A 22,229-nucleotide genomic window follows, 5' to 3' on the forward strand; every position below is an offset into this window, starting at 1 on the left:
GTAAGTACATACAGTGTTTGAGTGGGTTGCTGTCCGGCAACTTAGGCATCGTACTCTATCTTCCGTCCTGAACGCCTTTACCGACCATAATTCCTTCTGGCCAGAGCTTTGAGCTGTTTTTTTCTTCGACGGGAGGCATAAGTCATCGTCATGAAGGACCGGCTTCTGATGGTTATCTCATCCCCGAGAAATTACACTGTTTACGTTCGTTGATGACTCTGTCAATGGCTTCCCCCGCCCTTGACAGCCAAGGTCAACATCTGGTCATGCAGTCAACGTCTGGCGATGACGTCAGTGCAGTGGTGTAGCCAAGATTTCGCCCAGCAAGGGGCCAGGTCGGGCATGTAGGGATCTTTTTCGTCATTGCGGTCTCCCTGTTGCTGGATTTTGAAGATATTTTTAAGCTCGGACAGCTAATTTGATGTTTCGGGAAGCTGTCTTTACGTTTTATAAATCCTTTCAAAGGTTCTAAACTACCAAAAAGTAGTGGGAGCTCAGGCCCAAAACAGGCACCACATCTCCACGGAAGGGGGGGGGAGAGATTAAACCCCAAGAACTGCGCTAGCCGCGCCACTGCATCAGAGAACACCAGCAGCCCATATTTCCAGCCCAGACATTTGACTACATGTCGCACGGTAACAAGCCGGCTTCATGTGCAATGACGCGTCTCATGGTCCGCAGCCATACAGTGGATTGTAAGTAAGTCATATGCTTTCATGTAACGCGAATGTTGCTTAACATACTCCACGGTTGTTCTTTGTAACGTAGCTTGCATGCGCTCGCAGTGCTCTCTTGTACCCAAGGAGATGTGCTCTGCTGCCACGATGCATATCATGTGAAGAAGACACCTTTTCTAAAAAAAATCCTGCCACGAATTCGGACGCCAGTTTTATCCTGTAATTGCTCACATGTAAGACACTGGGTCACAGGAAGTGATGGTAATGAGCATTGGCTCTACAGACCTGGTTGCACCCGATGGGCTTTCGGCATCCTGAGGTCAATTGATATGCCGCTCGCGCGCCGCGCTCGCAGACTTAAACTCCGTCCCCCCCCCCCTGTTAAGTGACCTGCAAGCTTTGCGAGGGCGCCCTGCCGACTGGTCCGCCCGAAATTTTATTCACGAGGTCGGTCCGCCACATGTTTCGCGAACGGTTGTACGTCAGCTGGTTTGTCAGCGTCTTAGAAAACTTCGTCATTTTGGTTTAATAAAGTTCCCTACACGGTGGCACGGAAAGAATCCAGGGGGTTTGGGACGGGGGGTAAGGAGCACGACAGCTATGGAGGAGACGCCACAGGTCTTTCAGGTGTTGACAAATGGAGGATAAGGGACTTGGGACATGCGGCGACTTGATCAGGACTTGCGGCGATCGTGATGCCATTGGCCTTTGCGTGTGGGTGCAGCTGCGCTCTATCTGCGCGTGTTGCAGTTGCTCCTGACCGTGCGCATCACGCGCAGGTACCTTGGTAGGGAGTGCAATCTCGTGAGGTTTTCTCCACCAATCATCATTCGCACGCAGCAGCAGCACACGCAGCATATGCACAGGACCCTGATCAAAACAATGATGCAAAGAAACGAATGGGCGAGAGCCTTGCGCAGACGACTAATGCAATATTAGATTTGGCTGAATCGAGAAAATCTCCGGGACCTCACGATACATGACTGGTCAGTGTTTTCAGACGCCCCTGAAACCTATGACGACGATGGAAATTCGCTTTTTGAAATGTCTTGTGAACTGCTATGCAAGAGTGATTCGTGGCAAGGACATCATAAGCAGGTTATTGGGACATAGCACTAGGACATCACAAATAGTTTATCTATAGGAAAATTTGGAGCGTGCATTAGGTTTGTGAGGTCTGTTCGAAGACTGATTTCGTGCCGTCGGTGTCCGTAGCGTGAGCACTATAAGCATTATGACTGCGTGCTGCCCGACGCATGACTCGAAAAATATGTGTCAATCGTACGGAACATACAACGTAGGTAAGGACATTGTGACAGGACGGAGCTGAAAGTCAGAGTGTGTCCCTGGCGGCCTGCCCAGGACAAGGCCAGCCAGGAACATGTGCCATAACTAGGTCTCGGGGAACTCCCTTGACCACGAACGTTCATGACGCTCACAACTCCCACAACGATCCGGACTTGTGCTTCACATCAGATTACATTTGGTGTCAGCGGTTTGTCGCTAAGTGATGGACAGTTGTGTAATAGGCCAGCTACATTCACATGGACTGTTCCTCTCAATACGTGAATCCATCGAGTCACACTTTGGCCACTAGGCGGGTTCCATGGCCACTAAACATGTCATGCAAGACGAAGCGGATTTGCTTCTCCCCCACAAAGGCGTGATCATCAGCCGTCAGATTTCCCACAGATATTTGCGGTGTTCAGGGGGTTACCCGGCTTACCAGTTATACCGCGAATGGCCGCGGTTGCAGTCCGGGGAACTCAAATAATGAATTCTTGGTAACGATAAATTGTTCCCACGTCGCCTCGCCAACATTTGGCCCACAAGAATCATCCAGCTTTTGGCCGCATTGTAAGCCAGGCTTGGCAAGCTTTTGCGGGTCGAAATTTTTGACAAGCAAAATGATTCCATTATTTTCGTCTCCAGTCCGTTAAGCCAATAGTTGCGCCTCTAATCCGTAGGGCTCGCCAGACAATGAGGTCCTCGCTAGGTCCCACCGTCCCATTGGAACCACCGGGTATCACTGCGAAAGGATTTGAAGTATATCATTTCCATCTCGCGTCATGTGAGGGCTGCACCCATTTCCCTGGTAAAACAGCCAGTTCTAGTGAAGATCCGTGTTCCAGTAAATGTCTTCAACATGTGATCGTCCACAAGCCGGAACTTCTGTTGCAAAAGGCACCGCAGATCCCCTTGCTGCAGGCCTCCGCAGCACGCCGTCGGACGCAGTGGCCCGGTGGACGCAGAAGATCGAGTCAATGTCGCTGAACATGGCCAACAATTCTTCTGTTGGCATTGCGAGGCCACGCAGCTAACCAATCTGGTTCAGAGGGGCTCCACGGGCTGCTTCGCCAGCGTATGCGGTCGCCACACCCAGGCTTCTGTGGGACCGCCGTGGACAAGCCGCATTGGAGCTTTTCAAACACGCCTACACACCACCTGCTGTCAGGACTCCGGCGCTGTGGTCCCTAGCCTGTTTTTTTCTGGTGGCTCTTCTTCCGGTGAAGTGTGCTTTCCAGGTTTTGGGTCTCGACCAGATCCCAAGCAAGAGCTCAGTCCAGTTGTTTTCTACTGACATTGCCACGGTTGCCAGTGTTGTCCGCTTCCTCAGCCTCACTCCGCGGCTGGTCTTGTTGGCGTCATGGCATAGGAGGAACAGAGAAGTCGCATGCAAATACGCTAATGCGCGATATTTCATGACATGACACTCCACACGTCGCGTGAAAGAACACAGTTGGGCAATATTTCTTTTCGACTGCACATCCATTTACATTTGACGCAGTGGTACGATAACGCCGGGACATGAGACGATATTGAAACGAAAAAGGAAAATGCTGAATTGAGTACGAATAATCGGAAAGACCACCCAGTTCTGGTCGTCATTTGTCAGCTTATCAACGGTGTAAAAGTATGTCAAGTCCAATAGAAAAAATTAGACGTTCTCTGTGTTGCTCACGGTCGCAATCCTGAATATGCAGAGATGAGCAGCACCATTTATAGCCCAATCAAATCGACCATTCCCAAACCGCATTGTGAGCAGCATGTACCTCTTAAATCGTGCACGATGATGAGTTGAACAGATTTCAAGCTTTAATGGCAGCACTTAGTTCATGGGCCTATTCAGAAGCACTTCAAAAAGACCTCTTTTGTGCGACGTATAAATGAGTCATTGTGTGTCCAGCTGATGAAAAATCCAAGCTACACAAACCACACACACGTCGTGTTCGACCATCAAGCGGCGGCATCAAATCATCACGGATCCATACCGCATCTGCTCTAAAATTGTAACCCGTTTGTAGCATTTGATCGTGTTAAGCTGCAAAAACGTCAATCAAGATCCGACACGCTTGCTGTAAGTTCATGGTAGGTCAGTTCATAACCATGAATCACTATCGCGCTGAAGTTCCGGTAACCCGTGCGCGAACACCCATCGGGCTCAGAAACTCAACAAAGGTCATGGTACCAAAGGTCAATCTTTTACCATAGTGAGTTTTCTAATAGGCCTTAGTTATCTAATAATAAAGGCCATAGTGAGTTTTCTTATGACAGCCTCAACTTCTTATTAAATTATCGTATTCTAATGACTCATCAAGAATCTAAAACAAGCTCAGATCCTAAGAAAGCATGAATGTACATGAACCAATCCCTGGGGCCAACCATTTTCTGCCGTGCACCATTTGTGACGTCACTATTGCATGGGTTCCTTGCTTTATCGACGTTGCCAGGTGCTTGCCATTTAGAGTAGATCAAAAGCAAAACAAGATGAGAGTTCACATGCCGAGTTATCGGCCTTCAATGAAGCAGGAGGCGCTGGTCACGCAGCGTTATAGAACAATAAACGTTGGCTGTATTGACAGGACCCGACGTTTCAAGCTATGCTTATGATCACGAGTAGTTTAGACAGCCATTTGTCAGGCGTTTTTTTGGCAACTACTAACGTACCATACTATGGGTATCTTCATTTCTAAGCTGTTATGAAGAAAACCAAGGTCTGCCGCGCTCCCCGCGCTTAACAACGTAAGATAACCCCCATCCTGATCGACGGCGTGATTAGAGCGGGGATTCCAAACCGACGCGAAATTAGAATATGAACACGTATGCAAGCTTCACAGACGTTAGTCCGAGTGCCAGACATCGAGCGTTGGATGCACCTGCAGCGATTCGCCACAAGCATCCTGAAAATCAAGAAAGCCAATCAGTGTGCTTTCCATCCACGCAGGACAATATCGTCATAAACACGGATGTCACCACCATTTTTCGGTCACGTCAGCGGACATTTTCCACTAGAGCGGTCCTGGGGCAAGACATCAAAGCTGCGGGTCTACAGACACATTCAGTTGTCAGAGTTGCCTCCTACGATAGTTCCGGTGAGGGCCGACACTGGGCTCCAGGGCGCCATGAACAGCAGGTTACATCAGCCGATGGGCTGACTGATAGTGGACAGGGCGTCACCACCGAGGAAGCGATAATCCCCCGCGTCCGCCCAAACTGGCCTCGTCCCATTTGCAGCCAATCGTGAGGGGGCTCACCGGAAATGTCCGCCACTATCCGGCCAACTGAGCGTTGAGCAGACTTCTGCTCGGTGTCGCTTCGGTGGAATCGACTCCGAATCTGAACCAAAACGATTGTGACTCAAAGCGACTAAAAATTTGCATAGAATCCGAATTTGACTCCATCACAGTTACACTTGCTGAATCTGATTCTTAAGCCGCATTACGCTTTTACTTTTGAAAAAAGAGGGTAGCAAATAACTTAACTACACAATTGCATGCATGTTATGGCATTAGTGACTCCAGAACCAAGTTGTCCCCCTTTCCACGCTGTTAAATTTTGGGAACACGACAACTCTAACCTCCCAACTCACCCCCTGTATCCCCACCAACTGAGAAATCGCCAACGCCACAAATTCCCAACTTCCATTTCGTGCTGGCACATACTAGCTGGTTAGCTCAGTTTGTGTAGTGGAAAGTCAACCAAGAAGCAGCCCGGAGATTTGGTTGAATCACTTTACGAATCGGGGGACTACGCGAATCTATTCGAAAACCGATTTAGCCGAACAACCATTAAAACCAAATCCGAATATGATTCTAACCCAAGCGGAACCAATCCCTGAATCAGACCAGAGTCCGCCGGAGTGAAGCGTGTCTGTTCACGCTCCGGGGCCCTTCCCTCCATCGGGTTCTCTGAAGACGGTGTCTGCCATGAGTCGCGGCGCTCCGCGGGCTCGCATCGCACCGGACGACTGAGCCGTCTGGTAGCCGCAGCAAGCCAGGTCAACGCCGCGAGACGACAGACGAGAGCGAAGATGAGAACAAACACACGCCACCGTATCCCCCACCACGCAGGCAAAGGCGTACGCAACGGGTGGGCGCGATGGTCCGGACCTCTCAGTTACTAAGTCAGTGGCCTTTTGTACAGTTGGGACACACATGAACAAGAGTGACCGAACGGTGTAAATTTCGGATTGCTCACTGCAGCACACCAAAGCGTGACACCAGAGGACCCCAAAAAGGACAAGAGGACAGCATGAGTGTTCACATACGGCTACTTCTCCCCAGACGCCCCCGCCAATCCCAGCGAGGCCTCTGGTCGAACCCCTACAAGATCGAATCCGTTCACCCCATACACAAATCATGTGTGCACATCTATCGCATCTCGCACCACATGAGGACGGCAGCTAATCTCTGCTTGGCTGATGGGGTTGGACGGAAGATGAGAGGATAGCGCGACAGACGAGAGGCGGGAGCGAAGGACGAGGGACGAGTCGAAGGGGTCACGGACCACAGACGATGACAAAAACAAGTGGAGGAGAACGAGGTGACTATGGATGAGGTATGAGGGGGGGGGGGGGCGGCGAATGCCGGGGAACATTGCTATGGACGTTTGGGGGGGGGGGGGGGAGTGGGCGCGTGGGTTTGGACAAGCCCTCTGCACGTCGGCACCGGACCTGCTCCGCTAGGGAAGTCATGTGATCAAACCAGTCACGTTCGCCTACTGACAAACGGTCGCACGTGACGAACGTGAGCTGCGAAGGTATGCCGCAGCAGACCTGAAGCTTGGAATGCCTACGGACATTGCCTAAAACCTGCCCCGGACCCCCATGTGAGGCTTCTACCTAACCTGTAATAAATTAAAAAACTGGCAAGAAACACTCCAGAAATCATAAAAACTTGTTTTTTTAAAACTGGTTTCTTCATGAAGTCACGATCCTGAGCTGCGCCACGTGAAATGGCACGCTTCTTGACGGGATGTGATCGCGGGAAGAAAGGTTTTCTCACTTTCGAAACCAGTGGTCGCATTCAAGATGAAAAATGACGACATGTAACGGCGAATCGGTGTACCAACATTCAGTACACCGCTGGATGCGGGCAAACAGGTAGCACACGAGAACTATTATGTTTAAGGCATCGATGTTTCGAGTAGCTTATTGCCGGCAGATCATGGTCCAACAATAATCATTTCATATCGAAACGTCGTGCCCTTAATGTAATAATTTTGGAAGACCTTCTGATGCCTTCCTGTACAATAAAGGTCGGTTCGGCGCAAAAGAGCAGTACATTTTTTAATCACATCAGCAAAAAATGTCTGATCACTAAACATCCAGACATTTAAGCGTTAAACACTACGAATGACTTGAATCTTTCATATTCGTTTAACTCGGGTGCACTGTCTATTGCGTGTTGAATGCGCTTTTTTGCGATCGGGCGCGAAAGAGCTGTGTTTTTTAGTGGAAAACTTTTGTTAAGATGTCGTCATTTCCAGTATCGAGAGATTCACAAACCACCTGTCACAACATGTTTCAAGCAGGGGAGGCGCGGCAGGGGATAAAGGGGGCGGGACTGAGGGTGCACGAGTATGCTCTTGCTCCTCAAAATTTGTAGGGGATGCTTTCGCTAAACTAAATGCTTACGTCGGATACCAAAATTGAGATAAAGCAGGCCCACACCACTGCCCAAATAACATCAGGCTCAAAACACCCTTTTCTCCACTAAGAGATTCATTTTCGAGTACATGAGACAGCGTATAAAATTCGATAGCCCGTGCTCTAGACCAGGAGGCTCAACTTTGTGTTTAAGAGGCCCTTTGCTAACTCGGGAGGCACCCGTCATGAACCAAAAGCCCCTATCCTGGATAAAAAGACGACCTCCATATATAAGGAGGGTCCTTTTCTGGAACAGGAGGTTCCTTTCATGTATCATATGGCTGCAGTTCCGGGTCAGTATGGCCTGTTTAGGACTACCGAGGCGCTTTGCTAGATTCGAAGTTCCCGTTGTTAATCGGAAGGATCCCGCTTCGGATCTCATGATTGTTGTTGTTTTCAACATTTGATAAGGATGTTGCTAAACGTCACATTTTTTGGATCCGTCATTACGTATCATGATAATTACAACATTTTCCAATTCGAGAAGATCCCTGTCCTAATCAGGAGGCCCACGTTATGGATTTTTGTATTGTCAAAATATGCATATATGGCTATTGATGCGTCACATTTTGGCAAACGGGCAAAAGCTCGGTGCCCCCCTTCCCCTTGAATGCGACATTGTCCAGAAGGCCCTAGTGGAAGAGGCCCCATTTTGTCCAGGAGGTCCCCTAGGTAATCCCAACTTCCCCCAACTCAAAATCCGTGCCACCGCTCCTGGTATAAAGTGGTGAATTCCACGCCAATCGTATTTTACCGGATGGGTATTGTTGGATCACAAACGCATGGTGGTGTACCGTGTCGTGTTCGTCGTAATCAGCAGTGTCATACGGGAAGCATCGCGTTCAAAAGCCTATGAATTTTGTCCGCTACCCGGTTCGTCCGAGTCAAGCATCGGCTCTCCATCTAACGAATCGTATCAAAAGACTCAGCATGTCACAGAGACACCAGCCCTTGCGTTTTCTATCTAAACAAACCATTCCAATTTGTTCATTTCGGTTGGGACGTGGACGGACGCATGCCACCACACTTCCGCCAGGATTACTAGAAGCAAAAGTGGGGAGGGGGGGGGGGGGCCGGATCGTCCCAGACATGAGTCACGACACTATACTTCCTGTCCACCAGATGCACAACCGGCGTGCCTTCGCCCGTCACCAACAGCTGATACGATTTTCCTTCCGCAGCTCGAGCTCGTACGAAATGCACACACCCCACTCCCACTCACGCCATACCTTCGTCAGTTGGCAGACGTACCCCTGAACGCGACGCGTCACCACCACACGCCACCCGCACCCCACTCGGCACCCCAACCGGGTCTGGCCGCCAGACACGCTCTGCGCAGCGCGGTACCCGTCCCCCACATAGCAGCCGGCTCCCCCGCTCGTCGGTGCCCCGGGCGCACTAGCAGCTGCGCGCGGTTGTCACTGCGCTGTCATCTAGCGGCCAGCACATATACTATCAGTTATGGCGTTGGTAGTTTGTTACAGGCTACTAGATGTCAGTAGACTGCGGATCATTGCTCCCACACCAGTATCAATTTTACTCCTAGCGATGGCTTTAGCACAACTATTTTTGCTCTTGAATAACAGTGCCAGGTATGTCGACAACCATCTAATCTATTTGGCACAGATATTGTTGCTCGACTTGCCAAGGAATGGTCGAGCGGCGAATTAAAAAAAATAGGAATGGGGGGGGGGGGGGGGAGGCAATCAGGCCAATCCGGCCCTTATATCCCCTTTCCTTGCTTTCTACTCAATCCTCGCGAAGCCCTGCTCACCTGGGGCAGGCTGTATGTTGTCAGCCACGAGTGGGCCGAGAGGCCCTCCCTAGGAAGCGGACCCCGACCAGGCTCTCAGCGCACACTCCGAGGCGACCCTGCGGGGACTAAAACATGGCGGCTGGCCCCCAGGCGCGTGTAGCCCTGTCATACCACTATCAATTCTTTTCATCTCAACGCTCTGAAATGATCATTTCTGGTCGAAAAAAGTTCAAGGAACGAAACGAAAAAAACGAACATTCCAGACAAAAAAAAAACATGCCGTACCGCATGTCGGAAAAACACTGATGTAATGTGGTCATCATAATTCATTCAAAGTGAATAAGATCACGAATGGGAGTATGAACTGTCTCGAGTTGAGAATAATGTCCATTCCCAGTGGCGTAAGCAGAAATTCGTCATGAGGATGGAGCCAAAATTCAAAAGTTTTCTGAAACTGCAGGTGCATTTTTTACTGAAACTCCAGGTCCAGATTCTACGCCATAAGCGTGCGAAATAAACCGCAGTCTGCTGGTGCACGTAAGACAGCACCACATCTTCTCGCTTTCTTCAATTTCTTGTCTACCTCGTCAAGGTCAGGCTCAGAATATACTGACAGATATGCATGCATACAGCATGCCAGCATACAGCACGGTACAGCATATACGCAAAATAGAGCACAGAACAGTGTAATATATATGACATCCAGAATATACTTCAAAGTCATTTTATTGAAGGGCAAACCGAACAAGGAGCTGGGGGGGGGGGGGGGAGGGGAGGGATGTAGGGCATTGTACCTCTCGATTCACATAATACATTTGGAAACTAGGGAAATACCCTGGCACCGGTCATTTATTTGCTCCTCCCTGAACGAAGTCGATTTGGCCTGCTTTATATGTAAAACAAAGGTGTACACTTTCCATAGAGAGGCTGTGTACTTAGGCATGTCGTAGGCGTTTAGTATAACCCGGTATTTTAGCAAAAAAAATGTTGGTGTTTCGTTTATTGCCGGATTGTTGCGCAACTTTCGTAAAATTATCATTATTACGTTATCTGACTGAAATTTTAACTGTTTAAAATGCCTACCGGCTTGTAGGCACCTTTGTAATAACCATTATGACCTTATATGCCCGAGGGACGCATTTAGTTGTTACGCCTTTCGAGAAGCGCCCGTAATACAGGCTGACTAAACCGTGCCAGAAGCGTTTTGGATTGCCATTTCATGTTTAATGTTCAATTAAATGATCAGTACTGTTCAGCAGCCTCTCGTGTCATAGGACAAAACTATTGCACTTTTTCCTCAGGAGTCGACCATGTAGTTCTCAAGCTGCAACCTTATGATTCGGTGGTTGATCATTGTGGCATAAGTTACCCACATACGCATATTTATACCGATTCCCGCAGTCGTGTCCGAGCGGTTCACACCCCTCACTCCTGCATGTAGCAGGAACCTGGTTCCTGAGTCAGCTGATTGGCCTGGCAGATGACAGTTGGCGAGATGCGAAATGGTCTAAACTATTACACGACATGACCGTGTCGGTGCGTTTCATGACGCGCGAACGGTTCCCCGGCCGATTGCATGCAAAATTTTCGGACAAAATACGCGAACAGGTAATCTCAAACAATTATCTCTACAAACCATTTTGCAAAAACTGATTAAGACAATGCTCATGCACATTTTGAGAAACACTGACATATATTCCGTGGCTCAACACAAACATCACTTAATGAAACTTTTACAGCTTTCTTCTGCAAAACCTTGCTAGCGTAGGGCAGACAAACTTCGCCCTTTGTCATAGTCCACTCATTGACAGTAGTGACATCTGGACAAATGGATTGCATGCACTGTGACACTTATAATGGATGATACTGCACTGTTTTGCTCCTGCCCGACGTGCATACCTGGAAAGCACCTGTCCCCGAAGCCAGAACGGTTCAGAAATACCTGCAGCAAACTAATGACTTTCTGATTGTCGCTGCTGGCGGGGGTGGTCACCAGCACATCTTCGGATGTGTCAGCACTCTACTAAATGCTTATTCTAAAGAAATCGTGCATTTGGAAGGGTTGAGCACCACATGGGCGACGCAGGAGTTCGTGTTGTTCATTTATTTAATTGCGTGAAAACACAATGAACAAGACTGGCTCGGTTTCTGTTTCGGTGTATTCCGAATCTACACTCGGCCTAGTCAGGCACTTATTGAAGAGCCTAATGGTCTTCCAATTTTTTAGAAATGACTGAACAATAAAACATCGGTCTGGCAAATAGTGTAGCAATCTTGCCAACAACAAACGCCCACGAACTCGTAGTATCTCAAGTATCTTCTGAAATTTTTAACACTGTATCGCAATAGCAGCAATTTTGCGAAAGTTGCCTGAAATACCGGCATTATACAAAAACCTTGCTCTTGCCGGACATGCTGACTACGCCTACTGACCATAACGCGTCCATCTTAAATTCCATGAGCCTATGCCGAGAGGACTGAAGGCAGGCGTGCAGAAGAAACAGGGCAAGATAAAAAAACAGACCGGAATCCTTGGTACTAGGGTAACGTAGAGCTTGCCCCTTGATATCTCTGTTCGCTGCGAATGATGGGGTAAGATGGTGGCGTTTATGGCATGAGGCAGTTGTGCCCAGTGGGATTTGAAAAAGATGGCTGGTGAATAAGGAAGATCTGCAAGCATGTCTCAGGAATAACAAAAATTAGCTAAACACAACTCAAATCTGAAGAAATGCTTCTGTGTGTGTGGGAGGAAGGTCAGTTTACATTGCTAGCCCGACCCCGAAAATTGGTTGTGTGGGTGGGGCACGACCCCTTTGACCCTTCCTGTTCCTATGCCCATGGCCCGGAGGTTGCTACATGCATATACCTCTGTCTATTCCAGCAGTACTCATTCGCCCGTGACTACTGCAAACGTCAGGTATGTTCGATGACCGCTTGGCGATTATCTTGTACCCATCTGCATATCAAAGGTCGATTCTTATGAAAATGAAAATTTAAAATGCAAAAAAAACGACGTAAAAAGCTGAAAACTCTTCTTTCATTCATGGATCCTCGGCCCAGCAAAACGCTTTAGTACTTGATTTATTCTGACCGTGGTGACTGGTGTCTGGGTTTACCACCTGGTTCACATTCGGGGCTGAAATGCCGACACGTCGTTGGTGAGAGCTAGCTCAGCACTGACATGGACCGCGTGTCAGCCAGCACGAGCTCAAGCAGCTATTGTTCCCTCGCCACGGGTCTACTCGGCTCACCAATGCCGCAAATGAGCTCAGGCTCGAAAACAACGCAGGATGTACGCCTTTGTGAGATGGCACTGGACGCGTTGTTCTAATTTTTCTTCACTGGGGGAAAGAGAAATCTGCGGCGACATAACTGGACGATGCGCTTTGCTACCGTTGCAGCCCAACTTGAAGGGAAAGCAAAGAGCAGCAAACAGCTGACGGTGCCAAACAGTGTCATGTTTCGAAACAATTGTGAAACTAAACGGCACTTGTCACGCGCTGCCGCTTCTCACCGTGATGCTGTAAACTTTGGGCGCCTAAGGCCCTATGAAGTCCGTCGGGCCGGTTTGGCTGGTACAGTTGTCTCTAATACCGTGGATGCAGTGCATTCACAGTTGGGCTGGCACAGTTGTTTCGGCCTTTTTTTAAACAACGGATGGGATGGTTGGTCCGGGATAGCTATTCAGAAGTAACTAGCCCGACGTAGCTGCTCTGCTTAATTGGTACACTGCAGTACATCAGCCGATCTGTTTGGTACGCTCCGGCCTTTTTCACACTTTTTTAACAGGGACCCAATTTTGCACCAATCTGAAATGCACGAGAAATCGCAAAAAAGAGCAAAAAAAGAAGGCGTTTTCGTTTCATGACCATGTACCTATCTGCTGTTTCATATCTATTATAATTTGGACCTATGGAATCGAGTCCGCACGCGCAAAATGATCGGTTGGTGAATGATGCGAAACAAAGCGTTTCCGGGATAAAATTTACTGGCGTTTTTTTAGACATGACAAAGCTATCGTTTCCGCACCTGCTCATCCAGATTCCTACCTCTTTCAGATTTGGTACCAGAAAAGGTTACTGTCTAAGAACGTTAGCATGAAAACATCGATGGAATGGCTTAGCTTGCACGGCTTAATTGAAGAAATGTTTTATTTGACATGGTATATCAGTGTGTGTTAAAGTTGGTTCGGTGCAGCTGGTTCTGAATTTAGTCTGAGAAAGTTGATGCAGTATGAATGGAGCGGTATAACGTCTGATGCATGTGATCCGATATAGGTGGTCCGGTACAGCAGATGTAGTATCCTTAGGATGCGGTGCAGTTGATGCAGTGTAGGTGGTGAGGTTCAACTGGTTCGGTGTTTGCAGTCAGTGCGATTACCTAGTCCCGTGCTGCTATGCCACGAACGCTCAGCGACAATGCGACAGTGAGCTGATTACCGGAGATTTCCTGAGATGCGTCCCCGCTTGTGATACACGATAAAACTGCTCCTGCACGTGTTTTAGGTACCTGTTATCAAAAACACGTCTTACTTCAAACAGGCATGACGATGTATGGGGTGAGGGCACGAGACTGCACTACGACGCTTATCCGACAAGGCAGTACTAAGCGTGGTGAGGGGTACCGCTAGCCGGCTGTCCTTGTCTGGGCTTCAAGGCTTCCCTGTTAACAATGCATGCCTTTGGGTCCGTTAAGAAGAGAGGAAACGAGCGCTGGCTGATGCAAGCAACAGTCATTGACAATGATGCTAATTACGGTGCGTCATATTACAGTATACTGTCACTTTTCATTAAATGTGTTAGCGTGCCTGAAAGATAATCATGGCAAAGAAGAGTCATTTTAAAGGATGTACGGTGTACGCTCAATCCGGGACGAACCGTACGCTCATTCAGCTCGAAAGGCAGGAGCGAATCGAAGCTATAATTTCATTGTCCTCATCCGGAGACCGCTCCGAATGTCCGAGGCGGTTCGTGTCACTGGGAAGCGCCAGCACTGGATAAGGCATAATGTGTTCGTCAGGAGAGACGGGCGTTAGCCGGCGCTGGGTCGTGGGCCAGTCGCTGCACCACAGGTCAAAAGCTGAGGATGGACATAGACGTTTTGAAAGTGCGTTCCTTTATGGGCGAAGCCGCAGGCCGAATTTTCTTGACGTTAACTAACCACAAGCCTCGGATCATTTGCAGCCTGGCCCGGCCGGGCCCGAGCGGTGAGGCTTTGGGATAGCTTAATTTTCTTTACTACCACTGGTCGCACAACCCTGCGGCTTTCCAAAACGGGTGGTAATATTGCTCAATCGTTGCGCTTTTATACAAACAAGATGTTTTCCAACAAGCTGTCCGGGCAGGGGTAAGGACTTCTCACATTGCTACATCGCCACATTTTCATCGCGTCCGTTTTAAAAAGGAAATGATCCACATTTGAAGATAATGAGGTAAGCATTAGATATGCTGGAAATAGCTGACGTGTAACTGTTGGTGTGCTTTATGCTGCAACACGCTGTTCTAGATAGCGAAATTCTACTTTTTTCATAAATATGCTGCTCAACTCGTCACCGTTTGAATGCGTAGTGGAATGTTTTTATGACGCCAGAGCCGCTGCCAGACTGGCCGAGTCAGAACTGACCGTGTAGCGGATGGGCTGACTCACTTGTAGTACTTCAGCTCGCTACAAGGTGGTTTGTTGATTTATGCGCGCGTCATTCTGACGATCGTTATGTGCGCATGTTCAGACTCTTGGTCATGGCGCTTTGGTGGTCATGGTGCTGGTCATGCATGTATTTTCATGATAAGATGCTTTTACTAGTATTTGCATCCTCGGATGCGGCACCATCCTTCATTTATTTGATTCCCAATCCCATAACCGTCATGACCAGTATAATTGGCCGAAAATATATTGCGTGTATTACGTTATTCGATTACCAATCCAATATCCGTCATAACTACTGAGATTGCCTCAACGCCTGTATTACGCGGTGGCGCAGCCTGGGGGTCGGCATCCAGGGGACACGTCACGGCTTCGAGGCTCCGTGAGAATCCTGCCAGCGTCTGCCGGGGGACGCCGGCGGGACCAGAGCAGCCACCTCGCCACGGCTCGTCGTAGGCCCGCCGTGGGGCGGCCCAGGCGTGGCGGCGGCCGGAGAATACCGGCGGGACCAGAGCAGCCACCTCGCCACGGCTCGTCGCAGGCCCGCCGTGGGGCGGCCCCGGCGCGGCGGCGGCCGGAGAACGCCGACGGGACCAGAGCAGCCACCTCGCCACGGCTCGTCGCAGCCCCGCCGTGGCACGGCCCCGGCGCGGCGGCGGCCGGAGAATACCGGCGGGACCAGAGCAGCCACCTCGCCACGGCCCGTCGCGGGCCCGCCGCGGGGCGGCCCCGGCGCGGCGGCGGCCGGCGGCGACTGTCGGCCCAGCTAGGCGTGGCACCGCCGCCACGCCCGGCTCGACCGCCGGTGGCGGACTGCCGCCCCCGGCCGTGTCACGGCCAATTGGTCAGCTTGTTCGGGCCCGGTGGGGTCAACGGACGCGGGGCGGGATCGGCTCATCGCCGGCGGTCCCGAGAGAGAGCCGGCGCGCAGTCCGTGAGACGTCCTGACGGCGGAGGTGAGGTCAGGTCTGAGCAGGGCTGGCGGTCGTCCCGGTAGCTGGGCTGGGGACTGAGTGAGGTCAGGCTGTGCCCTGGCGACACGCGTCGGACCGACGGCACCATGCTGAAAGCCACGCTGGGTGACGGTGACCTAGCATCACCAGTCGTTCGGCGGTGGCCGGGGAAGGGGGGGGGGGGGGGAGGGACACAGCTCGAGTTTGAAGAGCGGTCCGACACGCTGGAGTGGGGCTGAAAGCGCCCCCGCGCAGCGGTCGCTGACTCGGGGTAGTTGGCTGGGAGCACAAAGAAAGTGCTGTGTCAAAGAACATCCTTGTTGGTCCATCAGTAGCGAGACCGATAGCAAAAAACTAGTCACGGTACAGTGCGATAAGTGGTGATCCCCGTATCTGACGCGCACAGACGGTGACCTTTTTCGAGAAAAGGCTACCGAAGCACTCAGATCCCTGGGCAATGGATTTTCCTCAAACACTCCTCACAATCTTGGCGGGCTATAAACTAAAATAGCTCAACACATCGAAGCGCGACAGAAGAAAACGCCACTCCGACGCAGGGACAATGGGAGTCCTCCCAAGTCAGGGACGGGAGATGGGGCGCAGGTGGAACTTGGTATCTGTTAAGAAGTGGGGGTGTGGCATGAACCCAATGTTGAGCTGGGCCCCCAAATGTTAGGTTGAGCCTCCGCCATACTGGGCTAGGCCCCGCAATATTCGGCCGGGCCTCCATACTGTGGGAACTGGTTCCAGTACTCTAACACTCCTTCGGAGTATAGATAACTATTTTTCCCCAAATTGGTAAAATGAAAATACTGTCCAGTTTCCAAGGTGATACACACACACCCACACCCACACCCACACCCACACCCACACCCACCCCCACACACCCACACCCACACCCACACCCACACCCACCCACGCACACCCCCACACACCCCCACACCCCCCCCCCCACACACCCCCACCCACACACACCCCCCACCCACACACACCCACACCCCCCCCCACACCCCCCCCCCCCACACCCCCCCCCCACATATATATGTATATATATATATATATATATATATATATATATATATATATATATATATATATATTAAAGGCGGATCCAGGATTTCGTTCAAAGGAATGCTCCCCATTCAAAGATCTCGAAGCAATGATCACATATGATGAAATAAGCTCACTTACAGCCATTGATATACTTAAAGTGGAAAATAATGCTCTAGATAACATAATTTTTCTATCTAATAAATATGTTCTTAAATATGCCATTGTTTGGTTGCGTCATCATACCTATGGCAGGATAAACATTTGGTATACAACATTACTTCAGAGCCAATCGACGGCCGTTGTGTCTGGCAATCGTGCTCACAAACGCCAGATTTGAACAACTCGACAATTACATTTGTAGGCCTTGATCGCCGGATGACTTATGGAATGGCAGGGTTTGAATAACGTTATTATGGCGCCATGGATGCCTGAATGACCCTGAAAAAGGCTCCCCGAACTAGTCTATAAATCTTCGATGGCGTCAAACTTATAAATTAGAAAGTTTTATGTTAAAAAAATTGCAGGGCTGCAAACCGCACGGCACGGCCTCCAATATGTCTATTTCATTTCAAAACCCTGCACAAATGTGGAACACTTTTGTACTTAGTCCTCACAAAACTTCGCTGAATTTCGGCCACTTTATTTTCATATCATCATTTCTTAATCGGGAGGCCATCATCCCCTGCACCGCGCGGCCGGCCGCACACAATTTAATATGTAGGTACCTGGCGTGCATTCATCGCTAATCAGAAGCTGATGGATCCTCTCATTAATATGTCGGAGAAGATATGACAAAACGAGTTGAAGTTGGCTGCTAAGTATCATCGAAGGGAGGCACAACTCGACCCAATTGGGTAGTCACATCGACTTACGTACAACGAAGACAGCAGAAAGTTGCGTTTTGAAGGTGACTTACCATACAGTGAATGGTTGCGTGTCATTGGGGCTTTGCGGTAGTAATGGGACCGCATGTGATGCCTACCTCTTACCCTGGCGGACACCGCGGGGAATCGCACCTCACAGTAGACGGTGAAAGGAAGCATCCCACCTTTTTGTACTTTTCGCTTATTGTTACATCAGACGCGCATAATTGGACCAGTATTACCAGCCTTCCTGAGATTCATCTGAAGAACCAAGAATTTCTATTGAAGTAGCCAACTCTGCGGGAAAAGTTTCATTTGGCTTCTTGCTTACCACTTCGAAAATAATACATTTCATTTACCTTGTTTTTTTCCAACGCGTGTGCTCTATTATTTACAACGCACTTATGCGTCAAAATCTTTGCGTAATAAATGCTACGAAAGCTTGAAACACTGTTTAGACCAAAAGACATGCGAACTTACTGCTATTATCCCTGCAAGTCAACGAAGGGTTACACTTTGGCTTTGATTTCGTCCCCGAAATAGTCTGCGATCAATGAATAATTCAATGATCGATTAATAGAAATGGATCACACACAAAAACAATGAATAGAAATGGATCATACACAAAAACAATGAATAGAAATGGATCATTCGATCCATGTGATATACTGATTCAAACTTCAACCAATGTGCTCCTCGGTAACAGCCACCCACGGTGGTTGTCATGACGACGATGGTCACGACCGCAGGGAGGATATGCAGTGCTGCTACAACACGTTGATAGCGCGATTTGTACTCGAGAATGATCAAAATTAACGGCCATATTACGTCTTGACTGTCTGCAGTGGCGCCACCCAGTACAATTTTTAGATGTAACTAACCATGAGGTTTTACTAGAGTGTGTTTGAGACGTGCCTCCGAAGGTGGGACACTCTTTAAACGCAAAAACAATGACTCATCTACGATGTCTACAATGTAATGCTACTCAAGGGAGTAACATAACAATGACATAATACGAATATAGGCATGTACGTGATAGTAGATGAAAGCGGCGAAGTTATTGAAAGCCTCAGACGTTTGACGCGATATGCTTTCTTGTAGTGCAACGTACAGCCACCTCTCCGAAATCGGTGAAAATATGTCATTAACATGACAATAATTAGATATTGTTCTGCATGTTTTGAATGTCTTAAAGGAGTACGAAAATTGCTATCATGTTATGAAGAAAATGGCCAGAGCAATGCATTTACAATATGAGTTGCACAAATTCAAAATCGATGCATACTATGTATACTGCGCCTCCGGCACGCAAGATTGCTTTGTATTCGAAAGTGAAAATTAATCGGAAAACGCGGCTTCGGCTAGCTGTGATGAAGCTGCGAAAAAAGAAACGCCATGCACGTCGTTGCGCACCATTTTATAGAGCGCCAGGTATTGCAGGAGCCTTACCAACGCCCAGCGGCCATTGCGCTGCAGGGGTTCGAACACGTTCTTCCCACGAAACAGCCAAGAGCGCTAGCCACTGAGGTATCATGCCCCCGACAAGAAAGCATCGCCTTATCATATATTAGGAACTTTTGCATGCGTATTTGTTTGGTCACGCCAGTATACAATACATATGTCAATGAGCGCTCACGATTCCATTATGGTGAAGACACCTTCATCAGGCAATATGTTTGGAGTATCTAAAAAGCAACTTAAGTGGATTGTTACTAGATATATTGTAAACTAGGTATATAAATAGTTTGCTTGTTCAGATTTACATCCTTTGGCCCCTGAGCTGGGCATCTGGCACATGACTGACGCAGGAAGCGTCGCTGACGCGAAGGAATCCTGTGCCGGCGCAGGCAGTCCAATAACTGGCACCCCGACACCGATTCGGCCTATCGGCCTATGGCTGAAACGTCGCGGAGGGGTCCTCGTTTGGTACTAGGACCTCTGTCTGACTTAGACCGCTGACTCATTGTGAATGCGAACCCTTACATCGTGCTTCTCACGTCGCCTTTCATTGTCAAGAGGGTCCTGACCAACGCAGGAAACCTTTCGACATTTGGGGCCCTGCCCCTGTTCCTGGTCAGTGAATGTGTCTCTGCCTCTTGCCTCGTGCCTCTTCGCCTAAGGAGTCAATCCAGGATTTTATCAGTGTGGAAAGCAAAGAAATCGTGGTTTCCCTTAAAAGGGACGGCTTCGGTGCCCTTTGAATGACCCGCTTGAACTCGGTGCCTCTCAAAACTAAATGACTTGGAGCTCCGAAATGAAGGTTTTGGTGTCCTCTCGCCGAATGGGCCAATGCAAGATTTGGTCAAGGAAGCTAAACGAACAATGCAATGCTCCTAAAATTTATTGTCTGTTGAAAATACAAGTTTTCAAATCTCTTGTGATGCGCCGGAAATTGGGTGTCGTTATAAAATAAAGGAATGACTGTTGGAAATAACGCTTTTTGTGTCACTTCGCCTACGGCGAGGAACGAGCCGATCAGGAAAATCCTCACAGTGAAAGGCAGAGCAATTCTTTTTAAACGAAAGGTCATGACGCAGACATCAATAATTTGGTGTCTCCTCGTCCGAGTGACCGATCCCAGATTTCGTCGGAGTGAGTCACATCACTGTTGAGCCACTGGAATTTGGTGCCCTTTGGGAATGAGGGCTTGGAGCCCTTTCTAGCATCCTCTAGAATTGGGTACCTCTTGAAGATAAAAGTTATGGTGCCCGAAATTATGGCTTTGGTGTTCCTTTTCCGAATGAGCCGATCCAGAATTTCGTCAAATGGACGCAACCCGACACTTTTGTGCCTCGAAATTCCGTGCATCCCGGGAATGAAGATTTGAGACCCTTTTCAGTACCCCTGACATTTGGTGCCTTTTGAAAATAGAGGCTATGTTGTTCCGAAGTGAACGTATTGGTATCCCTTCACCATGACATTTTGTTGCCACAAGGAGCAAAAGGGGTGGGTGGATTGGTCCCCATCTCCCTTCGAGATCCGCGGTCTCCTGCAAAGCGCTGTTCGATTACCGTCAGGAGAACAAAATAATCGAATTTCGATAGTCGCAGAGGCTTTCCATCACGCAATACATTATCTTCTTCAGAGAGGAGCACAACAGCTACCTAAAATAAATGCCTTCCCGCAGCCTCCTGGAGCGACCTCGAAGCGGCACCATTTGTGGGCACGTGCGGTGTCCACTATGACATAGAGTTGCTGGTACCAAATGGTGACTGGATTTTCTCCAGCAAATAATCCGTTCTTGAATGAACCAAAACAATATGAAAAACCATTATATCACGTCATCAGAAGCTGCTATACGGCGATAAAGAAACACTGCCAAGATGCTTGCTCCCATCTGTTCCCCTGCACCCATTCTGAAGAGATGAATTCTTGAGGATCAGCGCAGTTCGAAATGTTAGATACCGCCAATATAACAGTTGTTTGCACTACAACGTCGTTTAACCAGTACTTTTTGCTAAGTACTGAAGGTCATTAACTCAACATCAGAAGTTTGAGCTCCTAATACCGAAAAATAAGAGCTGATTGCCTTTTTTATAGCAAGTCCAAATTATGGCCACGGAATAGAATGAACGACATCTGTGAGTATATATGTCTGATAGATAGGATGGGTAAGGTGCATGGGTTCGCCCATCCCCCATCCACCCTCCCCCAATGAAAAACACAAAGGTGGAGGCGGGACAAATCTCACCACCCTAGATGGACGTGGGGTGGGAGGATGGGGTATTAGTTTGATAATCCTTCATAGCGACATTGACGCAGCCAATTCCCGTAGGGTGAATGCCACATTCAGAAAGTTGGGGTCGTCAGTCCCTCACCCTCAGGCCCACAAGCCTTCAAGCGCCGTTGCTCCGATGCATCGACGGTGTGTGCCTGACCGTTTCCAGACCATGCGTGCCTTCCACGACGCGCCAACTTAATACCATTATTCACTCCTGAGCGTCACCTACATCGATCCTGGCGTGGGGTTTTTAGCCCCTGCGACCACAGACCGGACGCCACTGAACGGTGTCCACTCCGGACCGCGTCCCCGAACCGGGCCGCTCGGAGTCGGCCGCCGCCGCCGCCGCCGCCGCCATCGGTCCACACCGACTCCAGGAGCTGTCCGCCGACGCCGCCGCTGGATGTGGGACTGAGCGTCGGCGCCGGCTGCCGGGCGGCACGTGCCTCAGCGGCGCCCAGCTGCTGCTGGCGGCGGCCGCCGGCGGCGCCGCCTCAGGCGGAGCGGTACCGGCGGCGGCGGCGGCGGCGGCGGTGGCGGCGGCGGCGCGGCACATTCGCCAGTGGGGTGCGGGCGGGAGCGTGCGCGGCAGCGGGGACGCCGCCGGCAGGCGACTGATAGCGCGGGCGGGCCGG

The 22,229-nt window shown here is 49.6% G+C and overlaps 1 protein-coding gene across 1 annotated transcript in view; it reads right to left on the bottom strand.

Moving 5' to 3' along the window:
- LOC119111115 (di-N-acetylchitobiase-like) overlaps positions 1-8,942 on the bottom strand; it is a 38,054-nt gene extending 29,112 nt beyond the window's left edge. The window contains exon 1 of the mRNA XM_037234943.1: positions 8,835-8,942. The gene's annotated coding sequence lies outside the window, so the exon portion shown is untranslated. The remainder of the gene's footprint in view (positions 1-8,834) is intronic.
- Positions 8,943-22,229: the final 13,287 nt, after the last annotated feature.

The sequence above is a fragment of the Pollicipes pollicipes genome, unplaced genomic scaffold (assembly GCF_011947565.3).
Source record: "Pollicipes pollicipes isolate AB1234 unplaced genomic scaffold, Ppol_2.1 Scaffold_7261;HRSCAF=8764_pilon_pilon_pilon, whole genome shotgun sequence".
Classification (NCBI taxonomy): domain Eukaryota; kingdom Metazoa; phylum Arthropoda; class Thecostraca; order Pollicipedomorpha; family Pollicipedidae; genus Pollicipes; species Pollicipes pollicipes.